This window comes from Empidonax traillii, unplaced genomic scaffold (genome assembly GCF_003031625.1).
Source record: "Empidonax traillii isolate 1590-97213 ecotype Southwest subspecies unplaced genomic scaffold, ASM303162v1 scaffold22:size5013007, whole genome shotgun sequence".
Taxonomy (NCBI): domain Eukaryota; kingdom Metazoa; phylum Chordata; class Aves; order Passeriformes; family Tyrannidae; genus Empidonax; species Empidonax traillii.
Genome location: NW_020955215.1, coordinates 935,303 through 957,600, shown reverse-complemented (window position 1 = coordinate 957,600; position 22,298 = coordinate 935,303). Strand labels below are relative to the sequence as shown.

The following is a 22,298-nucleotide window of genomic DNA, read 5'->3' as shown; positions in this document are numbered from 1 at the left end:
GCTCCCTCAGCCGCTCCTCACAGGACTGACTCTCCAGACCCTTCCCCAGCTCACTTGTCCTTCCCTGGACACTCTCCAGCCCTTCAATGTCTTTCTTTCATTGAGGGGCCCGGAACTGGATGCTGCACTTGAGGTGCCTCAGCAGTGCCCAGCACAGAGGGACAATCACTGCCCTGGTCCTGTTGGCCATGCTATTTTTGATACAGAATGATAATTACAGCCACTAATTCACTAGATAATCACTGCTTAGTCACCTATAGAAGTGTAGTTAAAATGGCACTGATTCTGCAGAGCACAAGGCAGAGCTGTTAAGAAAAGGTTACCCCTGAATTTTCTTGGGGAAGCTCATCAGGCCCGTAATCATCTTTCAGAGCTAATGTGCCTTATGGTCCAACAGGTGTGTGCAGGATAGAGAGGAGCAAAGAAAGAAAGATCTTGGCACACTCATCCTAAATGAGCGTCCTCTCAGTGTTACAGCAGCACTTTCCCCTCATCCCACTAGAGGGTGGGTGCCGGTTGGACAAGCCAGGCTTTGGCTGGAGCTCTGCCTGCTTGGCAAGGGCACAGTGGGAGCGCGAGCATTAATTTATCACCTAACAAGGGTGGCGAGGCTGCCAGAATTGGCAGTTGGTACTTCAGAAAATATTCAGCTCGGGGATGGATGCAGACGTTTTCCCTCTCTGCTTCAGTCTCTGTAATCAGGAGATGTTCTGAGTATTAATAATATATAAATTGAGCGAGCCAAATGTTTTTTATTTTTAGTAGCTTAAACCAAAAGTGTCTATACTTTGTTTCTAAATTAGTTTGAAAGTTCTTCATGTTGGCGTGTTCTACCAGGCTCACAGGCACAGCATTTAAAAAGTACTTGTTTCAGGGATAGCAAAAATAGAAGATTTAATAGATCAGATTGTATTTTCTTTTGGTTTAATACTTGCAAAATCATTCATTTTATGACAAAAAGACATACAAATAAAACAGTCCCCTGGTCACAGTCTCCACTTCAGAAATGAAGCATGGTTTTTACTTATTATAAATCTCAGTTTAGAAAGGATATGATTCATTGTGTAGCCATCAGTATCATCTCACCAACTTCTCTGAACTCTGCTTCAGATACAACAGGGAAAAATGTCTCAGGTTTTTAATTTTTTTTATTTTTCACCTGATGTATTTTTTTGCATTGTAGGAACTGAAAGTGCAATCTTGGTTTAGGGCTGAGCTAAATAATTTTGTAGCTGGACTATACAAATCATGTCCAAGACAAGAGGGAATAACGTTAGAAAAGTTTATGAAGTCTGGGGGGAGAGAATTTATCTAAAAAGAGATTGAATAGACCAACATTGGTGTTGAACAGGCAAGGAAAGAGATTAGAGCTCTGTGAAACAGGGAAAGGTTCAAATAATAATCCTGTGAAACTACTTTTTCTGTAAGAAAAGATATTAATATAGGCAAGAATAGTAATATTACTTTTTGACACAAAGTTGAAATTATTTGTAAAGTCGAAGACTTGATCTTCAGAAGAGGATGTTCAGTTATATTAATCAAGCTAAAATAAAGAGACAAGAAGAAAGGATAATCCTTTGACTTTGACATATGTTTCTTTGACAGCCCCTGACAGTCTTTCATATCTGGGATAACATATTGCACAGTTGTGTGTAACAGTGGAGTTTTTCCCTGGGTCAAGGGCAAAGTATTGCACAACCAACCCAGGTGCCTTGCAGGCTTCGTGGATCCCTTATTAATCTTCTGTTCCAGCATCAGTGTTGGCCTCTGCTGGAGACAGGAGACAAGGAGAAGATGGATCACTGAGTCTGTTCTGGCGTGATAGTTCCTATGTTTTGTTCCATAGAAAGGGTTGTGATCAACAAAAGCATTGCCAGCGTAGGTCACTTGCCAGTTTATGAGCAATGGGATTGCTTGGCTGGTTTGTGCAGCCCTGGTTGTTTTTGCTTTATTGAAATGTGACATTGGCTGACAGCTCTGTGGGATCTCACATATGGAGACTTCGCTCCACAGGGATGGGAGAAACTGGACAAATTGTAGAGGGTTTTCACATATGGGGCCAATTCATGCCTGATGAACCCCCGTGGAAGCTGTTGGCGCTGCCCCAGCCAAGAGGCTAACCCGTCATATCCACTGATTCATTGTGGTGCTGTTTGTCATGGTTAAAGCACTCGAAATTTTTCCCCTAATGGGGGACCATGCTGAGTTTCAGCATGTACTACTCTGCTGTCCGCCTGTTTCCGTTGTTGCTGGATCTTCTGGAGTTGTTTGTGTTTGTTTGAAAGGAGAACAGTGAACTAAGCTGGTGGTTGAAGCGGCAAATGTGGTTTAGCTGGATTATAAAGACATTTGACATTCTTTGTCACCTTCTTAAATGTGTGACGTGAATGGGTATGAGAACAGGCCATGTGGATAAAGAGGAATCAGATGACAGAAATGAGACCGGAGTGGTGGAAAGCAGAGGAGATGGGAACACCATGGGGATTTGTTCAAGGATGGTCTCAATTCATCCTGTGTCCAAGTGGCTTGTAAGAAGGCAGCACTGCTGCAGCAGGAATACACATGTCTGCAGAAGGTGGCACCCTAAGAAGATGACTGGGGATGGAGGGGGAAGGAACACAGTGGCATTTGTGGAATTGGGAAAGGAATTCTCAGACCTTTCAGTTGGATTAAAACTTCTGTATGTGTGTAAGCGTGGGGAAAACACCCCTAGTCTGTAGGACTAGATCTATGTGTTGTGCCTGATTAAATGTGGCCTGGTGGACTTGATGGGCCATATTTTCTGTGTTAGAGAAACTGATGAGGGCATGGATGTGAAGATACAACTGTTGTGTTGGTTTCCCTAAAGTTTATGGCCATGGTTTAGAAAGCAAAGGAGTGAAGATGTTGGTATGAGTGATTTAATCAAAACAAGCTCAAATCCATTGTTATAAGCAGGCTCTCAGGGCAAAATGTGGGGCTTGTTCCCACTGCTTGCAGTGTGTTGTGAGGAAGGGATTAGAAGAGGAAAAGTAAAAAAACTCCATGAAAAATGACCATAGGCCCTCAAGGAGAAAACCAGAGAGGCATTGCATCTAAACAATGTAAGATGCTTCAGAACGGGCTGAAAGGGTGAATAATAACCTGGCAACTGAAAGAGACTTGTGTGGGTTATTTTTATTTATTTATTTATATATATATATATATATATATATATTTTAGAGAGCTGGCAGTAAAGCAGGAATACTAATGGAGGGAGCCTGAGAAGTAAAGTGGGCAGTGGAAGGAGAGGGTGTCTCAGGGTGGTGGAGAGAGTTGAAGACACCTTTCTTTATTGGCAGTGGGAGTATGCAAAATAATGAGTCCCTAATTTCACTATATTTCTGAGCATTTGTTCTGGTTGTTCTATGTGCTGTGAATTTTGGGCAGTGGGAGCAATATATCACAAAAAGAAACTGTGTCCCTAAGCCACTACCACCTAGTGTTTGGCTTCAAGCAAGCTTTTCCCAGTCTTTACTAATTGGACAAGGAGAAACATGAAGATATGTTAAACAATCACATAATCTGTCTAGTAAAATGCCATGGCAGTAATAGCATCCATTCTTTTATGCAAAAGTGCTTACATTTTAGCAAATTGTAGTCAATAGCAGTTGCTCTCTCCATACACTTAAGCTCGCATGTAAATTTTGAATAATAGAATCACAGAATGATTTGGGTTGGAAGGGACCTCAAAGATCATCTTGTTCAAACCCCATGCCATGGGCAGAGACACCTTTCACTAGATCAAGTTGCTCCAAGACTTTTCCAACCTGACCTTGAACACTTCCAGAGATGGGGCAGCCACAGCTTCTCTGGGCAACCTGTGCAGGGGCCTCACCATCCTCACAAAGAAGAATTTCTTCCTAATATCCAGTTAAACCTATTCTGTCAGTGTGAAGCCATTCCTCCTTGTCCTGTCACTCCAGGCCCTTGGACATAATCTCTCTCCATATTTCTCGTAGGCTCCCTTCAGGTACTGGAAGACCACAACGAGATCACCCTGAAACCTTTTCTTTTCCAGGCTGAAAAGAGCCCGGATTTTTTGTTTTAGGTCAAATTGCTTTTTTTGGTTTTGGTCCATTTGTTAGCTCTGATACTGTGTATGAATGAGTGCTGCAGGCCATGGAGAAAAGCAATGTGATCATGCAGACCCCTTCAGTTCCAGAATAACCCGATTTTTCATATGCTTTCTGAAAACAAGGAAAATTCATGAAAAATGTATGTGAAAGCACTATCTAATAACAAAGATTTCTGCTTTAGTGAAATTTTATTCTACATAATTTGGAGGAGGAACCTTGACAGGTGTTTGCTCTTTCTCCATGGTTTGTTTGAGAGAGAGGCTGGTGAGGTTTTAGTTTGGAATCAGAGAAACATGAGGGTGAGCCAGAGATGACGCACAAGTGGTGTTAGACATGTTTGTAGGTGGACAGTGAGAGAAGTGAAGAGCCAGGAAAGAGAGGGAGGATGCAGCTGTGAGATGCAGGTAAAATGGAAGACATTTGAAATGATGAAAATTGGCTGACACTGAGGGCAAGGAAGGTTCAGAGTCAAGGCTATTGGTCACTCTTAGAGACAGGAGATTGAAGATTGTGAATATTGAGCTATTCGGTATTAGCACCCTCTTCTCCTGAGTTCTGCTGGCTCTTTCATGCCTTATTTTGTCATCATTTTGTGGTCCAGAAACTTAGAGCCTGTTTCCCACTCCTTCCACCGAGCACAGCCTTTCCTAGGACACCTCATGGACTGGAGCGCTCCAGCCCCCAAGCAATCTCCCCACCAGCTCTGCCAGTACTGCTCCAAAGGGCAAAGTTACTCCTGTTGAGCCACTGATGTTACACCTGGGGATGGATTTTGCCACTGTATTTGAGAGTATGTGCACTCAGTGTGCAAGGTGGGCAACATAAAAGCTGGTAATAAACCAAAAAATGACTGTATTACTGCCCTCCACGTCTTGCTTGTGTAATCTGCCTGCAGAATCTCTAGACAATCTTCTCTCAATCTGGAGGTAGTTTTGGTTTCACATACATGGTTTTTGACGGGCCACCTCCGTCAGCCACTGTGTGTTGGAGCTGTAAAAATAAGAAAAATAATAATTTTGCTCCCTGAAAGCCAAATCAAACCACAGTACCGATCTGACAGCTGTCCAGGCAACTGAAAACAATCAGTCATAAAATGCCTTTAAATCAACAAGTAGAGAACCAAAGAAATATCAAGTGAGATTAATCACTGTCAGTTGTTCCAAGGTTTTATAACAAAGGGGCAGGAGGAGGAATTAGTCTTGCAGACTTAACACCCCCCTTCTTTTTCTTTTTTTTTCTTTAAGGGCAACAGTTATCCAAGTCAGTAAAAATGAGGTAATTATATTGCAAAATTCCTTGGATGAGAATGAGTTTTAGTTCTAAAATCTGAAGCTACATTTACCCACAGCAGAAAATTGCTGGAAATCGGGTGAATAGCAGCTTGCATGTTTATTTTTCCTAGAAGAAAACAATTGACTCTTCAGAACTCGTTTGGAAGTGACTGAAAACAGATGGCAGTGGAGATGATCTGCAACCCAGAAGCATCAGGGTGGTTATGGATTCCTGGGGGCTTGTGTTGTGTTTGTCTGCCTTAGGCTTAAACAAATACAAACTGAACTGTGAAGCAAAAGGGGCTTTTCAGGAGTTCTCAATCACTGATACCTCATACTGAGAGAATAGGAATACAGATATGTTCTTTTATCTGCTGTGATTATTACTTAGATTGTTGTGTGCTAGGGGCTAGGTACAGCTGACTCTGCCTTCCTCAAATCATGAAAAAAAAAAAAGAAAAAATTAAATTCTGTAGCAGGAGGAAAAAAGATGTGCAAATTTTCCAGACAGAAGCTTGATCAAAAGGGGACTCTCCAGTTTTGCTCATGGGGTTGGCTCAGTGGTAGATCTTCCTGGTAACTCTAACAAAGTTAATTTGTGCTGCAGTAACTTCAAGTGTATGTGATTGTAATGCACCAATAATGGAAAAAATAAATCTCCCTGTAGTCTGTGTGCAGAAGCTCTGAATGAATCTGCCAGTGTTTTTTGGTATCCTCTGTGCTGATGGGGTACATTAGAAGACAGATGTGCTATGGAGATTGGTTTTCTTTATCAGAGTAAAGCTGTCTGGTCAGTCTTTGAATAAAGTAACTTTTTATATGAAGCTTTTTCAGTGTCAGTACACCAAGAATTTGGACTCTCTTGCCAACAAGTAAAGGCATTAAATGGCAGTCAACACCATGTTTTTTCTTGCCAGAGCATCCAAACCAGGCTTACTATTTTTCTGTTATCCACTGAGAGCAGCGATGTAATCACTCTTTTTCTGTATCCTGTATAGATACATTGTACCTGACATGGATGTTCCATTTATTTTATGTATTAGCCTTTCGTGTTTGTGTTAGTTGCAGCATGATTTTTACCAGTCTGTCAACAGCATTGATAGAACCAGGTACTGCTTTGATTAATTGTGCAACCTGAGGATGTCCATGATTGCGCTTTTTCTTATCCAGAAAAGTATTTCAGTAAATGCTTAATGATTTCAGGTTGTGAATAGTCACACTGGGTCAACAGTGTCCTGTATTTAAAGGTGAGCTCACATGTCTGTGCCTTGCTGGATCAGGGAGCAGGTGCACATTTTCACAATACTGTTTTCTTATAAATTTAAATGATGCTGTGAGGAGATTCCAGAGCAAACTCCAATTTTCAGGTTAGACCTGTAGCATAGTAAACTTTCTGGGATCTAAAGGTGGAACTGTCACTCTTTTCATCCTTAGTTTCAAAGATGAAGATGGTCCAGACCTGACTGCCCATGCTGCAGTCACTGGGGCGCTTGCAGACTTTCAAGGTTTACTGAGACAAGGTTAATTAGTGTAAAGTTTGACCCCTTGCCCCCCACTTTCTCTCTCTGAAGTCACAACTAAGCCCTTGTGCCTTTTTATTTACCTTGCATCTTATCCCTCTTTGTCCTCCTCTCCCCAGGAGCCCAGTTCTCTCTTCATGGCTTCGGTCTCTCTCCTTTTTTTCTTCTCTTGTTGTCATGCTGAGCCTCTGGAGTTCTTTTTACTGGAGAAAGGCTGGACTGAAAAGTCCCCACAGCCCAGCTCTCTCATAATCTGATCTGAGCTTAATCCAATTTGTCTTGGCAGGGAGTTTTATAGCTGGGATGGGCAGCCTCAGAAAAGCAAACCTGGGCTGGCTGTACTGTGACATACTGGTGCCTTGTTGCATCACAGCTGGCTTGGTCGTGGCCAAGAAGGTGTTGTAGGCTGAGGTTTATAAGTGAACTAAAAATGGATGGATAGCCTGTAGAGAAAGGGCCTTGCATCAGTCTCCTTCAGAGGAAGAAGCTGGGACTGGGCGTTGAGAGGCAGAGCAACATGTGAGACTTCAAGGGCACTGAGGGCGTGGGCTGTTCCTGTGCAAGTCAGTGTCCTTGGAGGTTTCTTCTTAGCTCCACTCTTACTAGTGGAATCTCTTAGGAGGGTATCTTATGGCCCCTGAATATGCTGGCTGCTTCTCCCTGCCCTCCTCTGGAAGGCTGTGACTGGTAGTGGCATCAGCTGGAAGGATTGATGGTTCCTTAAATGGATTTATAGGAGATCAGACAGAGCATTTTAATAAATCACCTGCTGAAGTAGCTCTTAATTACTGACAGTCACATTTCTTCTCACACACAATATGATGGGGATGCAGCAGAGTCATGAGTCCATGTGACAAAATCTTTATGGTGTATGGGATGGGCCTGTTCCCACAGTCATTAACAGTGCTGAAGTTGACAAGTTACTTCAAGGAGTGCCAGCACTTCTTTACCTTCCCCAGGAGGACTGTGAAGGACTCTTCACTGTGCTCATTTCAGATTTTTGGGCATTTTGGTGGGAGTGGAGACTGAAGAGGTGGAGGAGGTGGTATAAAACTGCGTGTTGCTGCTTCCTGATGGTGCTAGAAATCACAGCTTTTTCTAAGCCTTTTCACCCAAATGCTGCTCTCTAAACAGCTCAGGCTTGTGATGAGGGTGGAAAAATGTGTCCATAATGCATTTGGGGCCCATCTCCCAACAAAGAATTCTTCAGGTGCTTGCTGATTTAAAACAAGGCTGGAGTGCTTTGGGTGTGAGAAGCACTCTACCCATGTTTGCAAAGGCATGAAATAGTATTCCTTGTGTTAATGTTCCATTTAATAACAGCCTCAGACCTTCTAGCTAGTCCATTTCAAGGCATTAATTGAACTTCTTGGGTGCTCAAGGCCATTAACCTTTGACTGTAGCCCACACTAGAGGCAAACTAATCACTCAAATGTTCTCCCTGTGCCTTATTGCTTAAGCAACACTGCAGGAATGTGCTACATTGCCGGATAAATCATTCACCATGATATCATCAGAGCTGCTGGGTTGCCATTTAATTCTAGTGGGGTACAGAATGTTACAAACCATGGCAATTAGCATTTGCAGGCACTGTAAAACCTCCTTGAGTGATATACGTGCATTTTCTAAAGGAAAAAAAAAAAAGGAGGGGTGGGGGGAGAGGAAGGAGAACAACAGAAGCAGTGAGGTGCAGGTTGGCAGGGAACTGCATCCTTGCACTGGGCAGGTGCCTTACCTGTGTAGTAGTTTACTCTTATCTCTGCTGATCTGGACCATCTGCCAGGTCTCTTCCATCACTGTGCTGGAGGCACAGGGTTTGTTTGTGCCATAATGATGTGTTATAACGGAGCACAGTGGGATGTAACTGTGCACATATACAGAAAATCCAAAAGTATCCAGAAAAAAACCCCACTGGAGACAGTTTAGAACTCTGTTTTAGAAAGTTTATTTTCTCCTATGCTTCCCTTGTTGTCTGGAGTAGTCCTCTGGGGGATGCTAGTTTTGAATATTTTTAGGAGTGACTTTAGGCTGCAAATGTTAGTTGGTTTGCAAACTTAGACCAAAGCTGTCAGTCCTTCCCGAGGTACAACTCACCCTCACTCTTATGAGAGTTGTCTGGGATGAATGTTCAAGATTTCCTTGCTGGTACTTTCTGGACTGCTGTAATGAGCTCTAGTCTGTGAAAGCACCAAGAAAACAAATAAAAAATGGCACTGGCAACTCATTCTTTCTACAGAGTTAAACCAATGAAACAAAAAGACCATCCCAAACCTTGTTTTCCCACTCCTAATTGTTTCCTAGACCTTTTTCAAAGAGGTGAGGGGCTTCCTCTCCTCCCCATTTGGCTCCTCTGGACACCTCCTTTTCCCTTGCTCTCCTGCTGGCTGAGTGTTGAGCTATCTGCTCGTCTGTCCCAGCAGTAGCTCTTTGGAGGTTCTCAAACCTCCAGCATTGGGTTGCATCCAACCAGTTTTGGTTTTTCAGTTCTCAAATGCATGCAGAGACTATTCTAGGAAGGAAAGAGCTGTGTCTGTCCAAAGCCAGAGGCAGAGACAAGCCCTCGGCATTGATGCCTGTTGATTCCAAGAAGCAACTTTGGACTATTCTTGTGTGAAAAGCTGTCTCTGTTGCCCTGGAGCTGACAAGGATTGGAGCAGGACTACACGTGTGGCAGCCCCCAATTACCAGTCATAGTTCCCAGTGAGAGGGACTTTGGTACCAAAGACAATAAGTTTGGAATATTTTGTGTGTCTGTGTCAATGTGACCTTAGAGCAATAGGACTGGAGGGAGTGGAGTTTCCAAACTGTGTGGCAAGTGGCTCCAAGTCCTGAAGGAATCGAAAACCCTCCAGTGAGCAAAATGAGGAGGAATGTGTAGCTACTGGCTTAGTTCTAGGACACTGCAGTCCCTAAGTCTAGCCTAAACTCATTGCCAGAGCAATGAAAGAGCAGAGATGAGTTTGAGGGAGTGCAAAAGAACATGAGCTCACCCTGGAGGTCTTAAGCTGTCAAGGTTTTCCTGAAAAGGGAGCTGATTCCATGCAGACAGAATAAAAGGACTCAAATGTCCCCCATAGGAAAGTTTCTATTAAAAAAACAAATCCAGACATGTACTTTTTTACTAATGTGAAAATTCTTCTGTCGTTTATGAGATCAACTCTTTTAGGGGGGTAAGAGGGGGAGAAAAAGAAAAGAAGCTGTTTGTTAGCAAAATGAAATCCAGACAAATATTTATAGCTACTTTCAAGTGGCTTGTTCTGACATGAGTCGACTATCCTTAATACCTTCCCTTTAGCACCATTAAGCATCTCACTGGCACTCAGAACAAATTTATGAATGTCTTATAAAAGTCAACAAGCCGCAGGAAAAAAATAAATAAAAAAGAACCTTATGCAAACAGTGCTTCATTGCAAGAACTCAAACAAAGAAGGTCAGATTCATCATTTGCTCACGGAGAGGGAAAGCCAAGAAGACTGATGAATGATGACACAAGACCTGGCTGACTTTAAATCCCCACCTAACAGGAGTTTCTGTAGGTGCTGCCAGGGTGGCCACACTCTTTGCAGGCTGCTCCTGCCACATCTCACACGTTCCAGTCATTGCTGTTCTCCATCAGAGCACTGGCTTTCGTGCACCTGCAGACAGGGGTGAACTGCAGTCTGACTGAGTCTGACCTGCAGAGTCACTTGAGGAGCTGAATTCCTGTCCAATGGAGCGTGCTGGTCACTGGCTTTAATAAAATTAGGTGGAGGTAACTTATATTGTTGGAACCTGTCCATCAAATAGAGGGATAAGTATCAGAATAGGGGAACTGACTGTAAATCAGGTGATCAAATGTGACTCTACTTGAGATGGGAGGTGAGTGTGACCTAAAGTATTATTCCCACTGGATTAGGCTGTAGTGTTAACTTTCTCAGCAGCTTTTCAAGAGTTTATATAAAGGCTTTTGGTAGCTGTAGGTGCTGGTTCCCTATTCTGTTTAAGTATTGTGGTATACAAAATGGCAATTCATTAGGAGCTTGATGCAGTCAATGAGTCTTTTTATCAATTCTAGAAAACTCCAAAGACAGAAAGGTAATTTCCCCATGAAAATTCCATTCTTTCAGTGACATGGTGAAAGAGGGAGGATAAATGCATGGTGGCTCTTTAGAGGTTAAATCTGGGCTGATCAGGGGCTGCAGTAGGAAGCAGGATCTCATCCAAGGCAGTGAGATTCAGTTAGGAGCATTAGTGGGAGACAAGTCATCCACTCTACTGGGGCTCAGGAATGGAGCATGGGGGTGAGTCTGGCTTTAGGGAAATGTTAAGACCAGGGGAGAAACGGGGGGGGAAAAAAGTTTAATCTGCACAGTGGATTCATAATCCTGGGTCAAACCTGGGACTGGAGAGGTTTTTTGGTACGTAGTTGGGTTTTTGGCTAAACAGTCATTCTAATGAGAGAACCTTTCTTGTGGCACCTGTGTTGTTTCTGATGAATCACTGAATTGTTCTTCCAGCTCTCAAACCTGCACTCTGTTTTCCTTTTCCTTAGCTTCTGGAAATCTGATCAGGTTTGAAACAGAAGGGTTTTGTATTCTTTGCTTCCCACAGCAAGGAAGCACATGTGTGTAACCCAGGCCATGCCACTGACAGATTAGCAGCCAGCACAGTGCTGCATTTCACTGAAATGAGAGTCATTCTCCCCATGTAGCTGCAGAAGCAAGTGTCCCTCAAGGTGAGCACTGCTACAGAAGAGAGCTTATCTCTTTAGCCTCCATAGCTGTGAAATACTTTGAAACTAAGTAATTGTTGCTGTTTGTGAAATCCCAAATTACTATTTGTGACATTCCTGTGTTTGAAGTTACCTGGCAAAAGGGTTGCTGCCATCACACATCTATTTGCTCTTGCCTGGAGAGTGTGCAGCTGATGCCAACCAGAGAAGCCAGTTCTAGGGTCTTTCCTGCCAGGACCTTGATGTTTGAGCTCAGGGATGATGGAGCTGCAGCAGTTGGAGCTCTGGCTGCTCTGTTGTGGCTGTGCCATAGTGAACCCCACGGTGAATATGCAGAGAGTGTCAGCTTGTTTTGCTGCTCCAGGACAATATACACTAAATTATTCTTGCTATTGCTCTCCCTGTCATTGTTGTCATGCAAGGGATGCTGAGAAGGACTGTTACTAAATATAAGTTAGAAAGTCACTGTTCCTTGTTAGGTTTTAATGCTGCCTTCAAGTGCAGGCCACTTTAACCTCAGCAGGCATGGGGGACAATTTGTGTGTGTTCTGACTCATGGAGTGTGATAACCCAGTGGAAAGGAAGCTATTAGAGGACACTTGTCATTTTTACCTATTAACTCCTTTTCACGCAAATCTAGAAGAACTAGGCCCATGAGAGAGGCTGCAAAGATCATGTGAGGGGGCGTAGAGCCCCCAAACTTTTCATAATTCAAATAGAAAAGAAATAAGAGAACAAAAACATCAAGTGAGGGATGATAAAAGAGCCTCATGCTTTTGAAGTGTTATTTCTAGGGTTAAAGTCAGCCTGCTGCAGAGTTAGACTTTCTCCTTCTCTGAAACCATGTAAAAGTTAAACAATTCAAGAGTATTTGCTGCTGTAAATTGTTATCCAGAATCCCAGTGCTTTCGGCTGCCTGTGGTTTATCTCTCATGCAAGTCCTTTCTTTCAATATTTAACGTAATTTTCTGCTTTATGGCATGACATAAATTGATAACAAAACCCTCAATACTTTCTTTAACCACTTATTTTCTTTCAAACATTTTGTCTTGCCGAATTATTGAGTCAGCTGTAATGACCTTGATATAAACATGTACTTTTGAACTCATGTGAGGATCAAAGACAAAAGAATGTGAAACAGAGGCTGGAATCTGGAAAGTATTTGTGTGAGGTTGGCATTAGTTTTCCATCTTTTTTCATTCATTTTCATGAAATTTACTCAGTTCAAAAGTGAAGAAAAGTGACATTCAGACAGCAGCACAATGGTTGCAGCGCTGGCATTTATAATAATTAATCTGCTTTGTTTCTTGCTTTAATGTGATCATCATCAATATAAATCATACACAAATGACATGGAACAACCCCTCCATTATTTTCTGTTGGCTCTTTTGCTCGGATTCTCTGACTGGTCTGAAAAGCTAGTCAGGAAAAGTTGTAGGTAGCACTTAACTGCAGGTTGAGGTATTTGACAGAGAAGGTATAACTTGTTTGTAGAAATCATCCTTGATTTCTTTAAGAGATGAAGAAAGTGGGAGTTCAACATCACTAGGATGTATGTGTGACTTTTTTTTTTTTTTTACTATAATTGACTTTGAGACAAATGGATCAGCTGTTTATCATTTCTAGAGGAAGAAACCAAAACGGTATTTAACAGTCAAGTTCGAATTTTGCTGCACTGCTCTGAAGAAATGAAAGATGAGTTGTGCTGGCAACAGCAGTTTTGCTTCACAGTTTTTCTTACTGCTGGCACTGGAATTGAGAGGAGGTTTTGTAATCTATTAAAACTGACATTTAGCTTTGCTTAAGGTGACTTAAAAGTCTAAAAACAAATGCTCTGGAAATTTTATATGCTTCTGAGTGAACTGCTGAGAAATAGAAATCCTTTTCAAAAGTGGCCTCTGATTTTGTAGACCTCCTCTCTTAAATGCTTGATCTGGAGTCCTTGAGCTGAGCTTGAGAGCATCTGCAGCTTTCCCTGGTTTTAGCTGTGAAAGAAAGGTGGCCAGCTGTGAAAACCAGGCCTGCTTTGCTTTGTCCCTTAGGTTGGACATTCAGGACAAGAAGACACATTTAAGAACCCTATCTGACATACTTGCTCGTGTTATGAGGGCAGTCAGAACTGAAACAAGTGCAATAACCCAGTTTCCCAGGTCTCCTATATTTTATCTTGTAATCTGCTCTTCCCTGTCGGTAGGTGAGAGAACAAAAGGCTCTCTGGGGTCAAGGACAAAGGTGGTTTTCTCTTTACAAAGTTCCCCATAGTCCTTCTTGATGTTGAAATTAATAAAATCCCCACTGTAGCTGTCACATCTCCTTTAAAGGTTTCCAGCGAGTAACAGTCTAAAAGTAAATACCTAAGAAGTTAAATTTCCAGGCTTTTAGTGGCATTAAACAGTAGATAGGTTTTAATGAAACCTGATTCTCCAGCAGCTGTAGGTTCCTAAGAGTAACAAACAAACAAAAATTTGCTTTTTTTCCAGCCACACAGTCTTTAAAATATTAACAGGGTTTTAAAAATTTTATTTGTACTGGTAGTCATTTTTCCAGCTGTTGAGCTGATCAACGCCTTCATTTTTCTTCACTCCCAGCCCATCAGACACTTTTACATTTTTATTTTAGCTTTATAACAAGAAGGAAGCTGAGTTGACTTCTTGGTCTTATCCCTAAAAATATATTTCTGAGTGCAATTAAAGGAGTTTGTCACCAGTTCCTGGATTGCACAGAAGTCCCCTCTGATATTGTGGAGCAACATTTTTTCAGGCATAAATATGGGAAAGAGACTGCTGCCATTGTGACACAGCCCCGAAATACTTCATATTTATTTGTACATGCCAGCCCAGCTCTGACATCAGTGGCACCAGTGTAGATCTGAGTGTTGGGACACTGCAGTCCTGCTCTGTGGTGTAATGCTGGGACAGAAAAGGCTCCCAGTAACTTTCCACTTGCCTTGTGGAGACCCTCTGCTCACCAAGCCCCCTATTCCTCAAACAAGTGTATTTTTTTTTTATTTTGTTTCTTTTGCTTTTGTCAGGAAAGGTGATGTGTCAGGTGCTCAGAGTAGGGGAAAAGGACATGCCCAGGACCCTCCAACTTGTGTCAGACCCACTGCAAAGGGCCTTGGCTCTACACCCTTGCTGAAGAACACGTGGTCAGACAGGGAGGTTTCCTTAATGTCTCCTGGTGGAGAAAGGTGCCTGAGGCTGGTGTGTGAAGAAAAAGCTGGAGACTGGCCAGGATCCTGAGAGCTTGTGGTGCCAGGGGAACTGAGCATTGCCCATGCTCCAAGAGCACCAAATCCTTTCATACTTTGTTTGCACTGATGTGCCATTTGGAATGGCCACTGAGACCTTGGCACTGCTGGTGTTGCCAGAGGGATTAGATGGGAGATGGAGAAGTGAGGAAAGACTCGAGGTGGTGGTTGAGTACAGTCATTGTCTCGTGTTTTCCAGTGCTTGGCTGCAGCACTGACAGTCCTGTCATCTGCTTATGAACATTTTACAGATCTATCATGATTTGCTGTATAAAAACACTTAGCAAAGAGCATCAATTCAGTCAGTCCTAAGAGCTCAACATCAGCAACAACTGAAGAGGTCACAAGGGGCAGGTGAGGAAACCAATGTCTGCACTTTTGCCAGTAATTTTGGTCCTTTCTAGTTTATAAAAGGAGGTGTATTGGGGAAGTTGCACAATCTGGGACTTGAACAGAAAATGAAGAGGATTCACAGAAACAGATAATTCTCCAGAGGGAAAAATAAACTCCCAAGAAGTGAGTGGCTCGGTATTTTGAGCAGACAGGTTACCAGGAAATGAGAAATCTAACAGACCTGGCTGTGTATGGCCCTTCTCTGCTGGGCAGCTCAAGGTTTAGAACATCTGTCACTCATGGCCAGTGGGGTTTTGTGGAGTGGAACAATGTGCCTTTATCCCTTCACAAGGAAGTAGTTGAGTGTAGGTGGGGTTTGGAGGGTTGTGCTGATTATGTCTGTCTTGATCTCAACATTTTTGCTAATGAAGTATCTTTTAGCTTGTGTGAGGGGATGAAGCAACACACTGAGTCAGTCACAGCCAAGTGACATAAGTCCCAGTGCCACCCAGTCCTGCTTGGTGCATTTCAGCTTTCACTTATTGCAGAGCAGGTTTAAAAATAAGTTGACATTCACTGATCTGTATCTGGGTTATCTTTCTCCTTCCATCTCCTTTAAGTTGGCAGTGGGTTCTCGGGCAGCACTCCCACATTTCTTGGAGAAGGCTACCCACTGATGTTAAATGCTTTGGGACCACAGTTCTGCACATTCTCACTGTCCTCTAAAGACTGATGTGGGACAAGATCCTGTTCTCCTTTGTTTAGTTGTTCTAAAGACTGGGCCGTTTGCTTGGACTGTTGCCCAAGTATTTTTACAAGTCCAGACTTTCACTTTGCCCTTGAGAACTGCTAGGGTTTTTTTTTCTCAGGATTTTGGTTATGAATGTCTCTCCCTAGCCTGGCTTTTGAGGGAGAGAGAAATGCACAAGAAAAGCTAAAGGATCCTGATGCATATTGTAATTTGTTATTATTTGTAAATGAAAAAATCAGGTCCTCACCTCGGCCTAATATCCAAGGTATGTTTCACCAAGGGACAGATCAACTGACAATCAAAATTCTTGTCCAATGAAGAGGGAACATCAATCACTGTTTCATTCATGATTATTCCTACCCCCCATCTCAGAATAACTGTGTTGGCATGAAATTTAATCTGCCCATCCGAGCCATTAGACTCAGGCAGGAGCTGCTTTAGGTTTTTTGGCCCCAGGAGCTCTTTCCAGGAGCCATGCCATGTCCCAGGGACTGCTGTTGTGGATGCAACAGCCATGGAAATGACACAGGGTAAAACAGAGACAGTTTGGAAAAAGTTGCTAAATGTTGGGTTTTCCACATCCATCAACTTCCAAATGCTCTTTCAGGAGGGAGATGTATTACTATTTTATTTCTGAAAGATTTTTGTTCTCTTCCCCTTTTCACTTAAATGGCAGAATTAAAATGTGTTGTGTTACACGTTTGGAAAGACAATTTGCTGTATCCAGTGTCCTCTTAAGGAGTGACATAACCAGATACAATACATAACATAACCAGACAATTCTACAGTTGTCTGTAGAATTGCACTGTACATAGGGCAAATACAGTTTTAAAAACTGGCAGTATTTTTATAAGGAGAAATCCACAACACAGCAAGAATACAATGACATTTCCCCTGATTATACCTTCCCAGCCTGCAGCTGAGAAACTCTTTGAACCAGAGATTTGTTCTTTTTCCCCTCTCTGAGATCAGTGGCAGCTGTGGGCACTCAGTAATCTCTGAAGCCCAGACTACTATATTTAAGTGTCTAAATATAGACCTAGAGGCCTATGAGCCCATGGGTACCATTGAAGTGGGCTGCAAATTTCCCATTTGCCTTTTTGGGGATTGGATCAGGCCCTATTTCAGGTAACCAGCTTGAAGAAAAAAAAAAATGGATTAAGCAGCTTGTGCAAGATGGTTCAACAAATGGGACAAATGGCTGGCAAGGCTCAGGAGCTCTGGATGCCATTCCTGTGCTCTGACTGCCAAATTAAATTCATTCTTGTATCGAAAGAGCTCATGCTGGTGAGCATGCAGTGGAGGTGCAAAGGCATCTTAATTGCATCTCCTCAGAGAACAGTGCTGCAGGGGCATTTCTTGCTGTTCTTTACAGCAGTGTCTGGAGAGCAGGAGCTCACAGGAGGCTGTAGCATGACTTCTGCCTAGTTAGCAAAGTGACTGAGACAGAACCTCATCTGTTAGTCCAGAAAGGATCCAAGATTTTGTCCTTCTGTTCATCCTGAAGCCTACATGTGTATCTAGTTATATAATTTAGCATCTCTGTTGCAAATAAAGACATTTAGAGAGAAGGGGAAGGCAGAGAATCATCAGAATTGGCTGTAAGGGTAAGTAGGTATAATTTGGGGATTTATTCTGTACAGGCTACAGCTCCTAAACTGGTGGCAGGGAGATGAGCCAGCCTAGCAGTGAGGTGTGCCTCAAGTATGTGCCAAGGCCAGATCCCTTTTCCTTTGAAGGGAGGGAGAGTTAAACCATTGACTTCACTGCAGTTGGGTTAAGCCTGTAAATAGTTCATAACACTTGCATATTATTAGTTACTCTCATGGCCAGATCTAAGCATACTTGATCTCTGGAGGAATTTGACTTTGCATGCAGGCAGACATTCCTCATTTCTCATTAGTCAGGTAAACACATGTGCAAAGATGTTGGGTTTGTTGTCTTAACATAGTTCCTTCTTCCTGAGAGGGTGATGAATGCTCTTTCAGAAACTGCACGAAGTACAACGTTTCTGGAAAGAAATCTGTAGTTTGTCTCCCAATGAACTCTGACTGTGACAGCTGAGCAGGGAAGGCTCAGGCCATGCATAGGTTGAAGTCTTTTATGATGTGGGGCCTTTGGCATCTGCTCTGCATGTCACAGAAGATAAGGACAGCAAGTGGGTGGTTCAACAGCTGGGATGGGAATGGCAGTGAGCTGTCATCTTATGGCTATAGCAAAGGGCATGAGAGAGGCTTTGGAATACTGTCTGTAATTGTGTGTGATTTGCTTTTTACTATATTAAACTTATATAGACTTATAGAATAGTTTGAGTTGGAAGGGACCTTAAAAACCATTTTGTTCCAACTCCTTGCCATGAGCAGGGTCACCTTCCACTAGACCAGGTTGCTCCAAGCCCTGTCCAACCTGATCTTGAATATTCCCAGGGATGGGGCAGCCACTGCTTCTGGGCAATCTGTGCCAGGGCCTCACCACCCTCACAGGGAAGAATTTCTTCCTAATATTATAATTTTCACCTCTTTCAGTGTGAAGCTGTTCCCCCTTGTTCTTTCACTGCTGAAGTCAGATACTGGAAGGTGCTGTGAGGTCTCCACACAACCACCTCTTTTCCAGACTGAACAGCCCCAACTTTCTCAGCCTGTCGTCATTAACTCCATCTCTCTTGCTTTTCTTCATCGTCTATTCCCCAGTACAATTGTGTGCTTGTCCTTTCAGGATCACACACAAAGAGACTTCCCTGTGGATTTATCATCAAGAAAAGCAATCAGCAGGTGCACTTGGCACATCCCACACGAATAAGTAAGCTGCAGTGCTAGTTCTGGAGTAGCAGCCAAAAGCTGGGAACTGGGTACACACAAAAGGAGTTTGTCAAGGTCTGAGGTACTCGTGCACCCCAAAATGATCATTAGAGTTGGTATTGGGTGGTCCAGCTGGTCCTGAAATGAGAGATGGCATAATACACTGGAGAGGACCATGTCTTAGATGAGCAGATTGGGAGACCTGCTTAGTACTGCTGTTAATGCTTGCAGTTGAGTTTCATTGCTCAGTAAGTTAGCCCGTTTTGATCTTCATTTCAACAGGGACAAGTTGCTGTGTCTTAATCATATGCAGTGCACTAATGGTCTGTGTTCTCTTCTAACAGATGAATGAGTTGCATCTTGTCTGATATCTCTGGGCAAATTCCATGCAGAAGGCATTGGGCAGCCACACCCAGGGCCAGAATTTTCTCGAAAACACCAGGGCTTGTTTTTTCCCCAGTGCTCTATGTGCAAATGCAAAGCACAAAGCAATGCATTTTAATCTGCAGCTTCCAAGAACATGGGTTTGGACCTGGATGTGTGGGTAGGAAATAAATCTAAAATTAGACTTACCTAACCTTGCAATTAAGCTCGATATCGAAGCATCCGTGGGAATGATCCCCAGGCCTGAAGTTATTGCCTGCTGTGAGCTGGGCTGTTTCCCTGTCTGAGGGTAGTGCTGTATTGTTCTCTTTAGGGCTGTGTGAGTCACATCTTATATGAGTTGTTTTATCACTGTAATTAGTCTACACATCGAAGGGGGTGGGGAAGAAAAGAAGTGCACACAAAAGGACAAAGGCAAAATATATTAGGAGCCCCTATAAAGTTGTGAAGCTCTCCATATGATTTTTTAGTTGAGAAATAAAACATTTCTAACTTCTTTCATCTGGACTGCAATAGAAATGTCTCTCCCACATTTCAGTGGTATAATCTACATAATGAACAAAACTTCACAGATGGACTGGCTGATTCAGTGGACATTCTGTAATATTGACAATTACTGAGCTTTTGCTTCCTATATTGCATGACTTATAAGAGCTCTGTAATTCAGGGAGGTGAGTTTTTGTTCCAGAATAGTCAGTGGCACACAACAGCTAGGGGAAAAGAAGGCAGACATTAAAAAGAGAGGCCCCCAACCAAACCCACTTTTAGAATGTATGTGCCCTTTTAAAAACAAATAAGCAAACAAACCCCACTCTGATTTCATACTTTACTTTTTGACCAATGTCATTAAGTTAATGGAGTTTTTTCTCCCCACAGTTTATGCAATGATACAGCTCTTCTGACTGTCTTGGAACTTGTTTGTGCCCTTGGCTTCTGAATTTTTTAAAACTTGTTTTAGGTTTTATTACAAATGCTTTTTTTAAACTAAAGGCCTTTTAGGAATGCAGGAAAATATTTGTTTTGAAGTCCAGCTTTCACCTTCATTGCTTTCCTTGGCCAAGGCTCACCACTTATTCAAATTCACAAAGTTCTAGGACTTCAGATTTTATTTCCGTAACCCTACTTGGTAGGTTAAAGATCAAATCCTTTCTGGATCCTCTGTGTCTTTCTCCAAAGATGGTTGGTGGTGACATGGCTTTAAACTCTGGTTTAATCTACTCTCCCAGTTATTGCTGGATCAGAGAGGTAAAGTCAGAGAGGTTGAATTTAGTATGACTGTGTGTCCAGGACTTGGAAAAGCTTTGTGGAAAACAAAAGTCTAGTTTGTATGAAAGAGGACATTTTCTTTTGCCGTGTTATTGAGATGTGTCATCGCAGCCAAGAACCTGGAAGACATTAAAGTAGATGTGATTGTCACAAACATTGAGGGTTTTATTTTTTTTTATGAGCCAGCTACACTTTTAGAGAGTATGAGGTGGAACTGCAACCTACAAGTGGGTATGAAGGTGACATTTTGGTTATCCAGGAACAACAGTAATATGCAAGAGTTCTCAGTTCTATGTGTGTGGGGAGAATATAAAATTTTATGTAGTGATGGTTTCCAATATAACGAAAGATATCTCACTCTTGGAGCGAAACTCAGACACTCACCCATCCAAAGTGTTTGCCTCAGGCCTCCCCAAACTCACACTCTCCTCTCTGTGTCTCATAGTTGCCTGATTCCCGGGTCTACAGCACTTATTCTGTCTCCCAGGGTATGTCTGCTGTCCAGCTGAAGGTGTGTTGCTCCACCTCATGTCCCCGTGCAGCAGAGGAGTGATGGCACTGGCAGATGCTGAGTTGCCAAATACACTTGCAGAGTTTTGGGCAACCATAATGAGCCTGAGCTGAAATTCCCCCTTCTGTCACCCTTACTCCTGTGCTAATGAGGTTGCTGACACAACGCTGAGGATGTCTAAAAGAGCAATGCTCGCACTTTGAGTTGCACTGTAAATGCACCTTCAGAAGTTCCTGCAGCTCAGGAACAAGCCATCCTGCTTTGAGCACAAAGCAGGTATGGGGAATATGTAATCCCTTCCCAGAACATTCTATGTGTCCTCACAGAGAGGTGTTTTTTGTTGATTCAGATCAGTTCTATGCTGAAAACTTTCATAGGGGTTCCCCTTCCATCTTTCCTTAGACTGTTAGTAGGTGTTGCACTAGACTGTGTCTCCCCTCCTGCCCCGCCTGCCTGGGACCATGACCTCTGGAATGCCTTGCTCTCTATTTTAGGCATATTACCCTGATATTTTTTGGCACAGAGCCTGCAGCCTCTGCTTTGCAGGATGAACCAAACAGCAGGCTGCCTGAATCAGCTTGCTCAGGGACTCGTGGGCAGCTGGGGATTGAGCTACGAACCATGCCCGTGTATTTTGAATCCCAATGAAGTGCTCTGCCCGCTGTTGTTTCATTCTCTCTTCTGGAGGATCTTCCAGAACAACAGTGTTCTGCTGAAGCTGTAGTTGAGAAACTTGAATTTGAAACCTGGATAAGAGAAGTGAAATGGATCCATGTATTTTTTTTTTTCGTATTAAGGCAGGTCACTTTTGAAACTCATGTCTGTCCTCATCTTCCAGAGCTGTACCTCCCCACTGCCTCCACAAACCATGTGCTCAATTCTGAAGAGTAGTTGACATACTGGACCTGTGCAGCTCATAGGGATTTGTAAAACTGAAGCCCAACTGTGGTCTCTAAGGGCCACTAATACCTTCTTGAATTTGGAAAATATGTCATCAATCTCAAATGTATATCACATGCTTCAGGCAGAGTTTATGCTTTGATCAATTCGAGATGTCCTTGGGGAAGGGAAGAGAGTGGATCCCATCCATTCCTCGTCCCATCTCAGATGATCTGTGGCAGGAGGGAAGTGAGCTCCTGATTTATTATTATTGGCTGCGTGTAACATGATGCAACTGCTACACAATAGAAAATGTGGTTGCATTTGTTGACTGAATGATTCCTAGTTGAATCTCCATTCAGTTTTGTCCTCTTCAGCTCATTCATCACTGGTACACAGGCCATAATTTCCACCAGCGTATTTTAATTCCAGGCTAGCAACTGATTTGCTAAGAGGTGTTAATCTTTGGGATTTTAATGACCTTTCTGGGCTCACTAATATGTAATAAAAACTCAATATCCAGATTA

The 22,298-nt window shown here is 42.8% G+C and overlaps 1 long non-coding RNA gene across 1 annotated transcript; it reads right to left on the bottom strand.

Annotated features, from left to right (window-relative positions):
- Positions 1-4,863: 4,863 nt before the first annotated feature.
- On the bottom strand, positions 4,864-7,206 carry LOC114067338. Its single transcript, XR_003573379.1, has 2 exons — positions 6,972-7,206; positions 4,864-5,087 (listed from the first exon to the last, which is right to left on the bottom strand). It is a non-coding gene; the product is annotated as an uncharacterized LOC114067338 (long non-coding RNA).
- Positions 7,207-22,298: the final 15,092 nt, after the last annotated feature.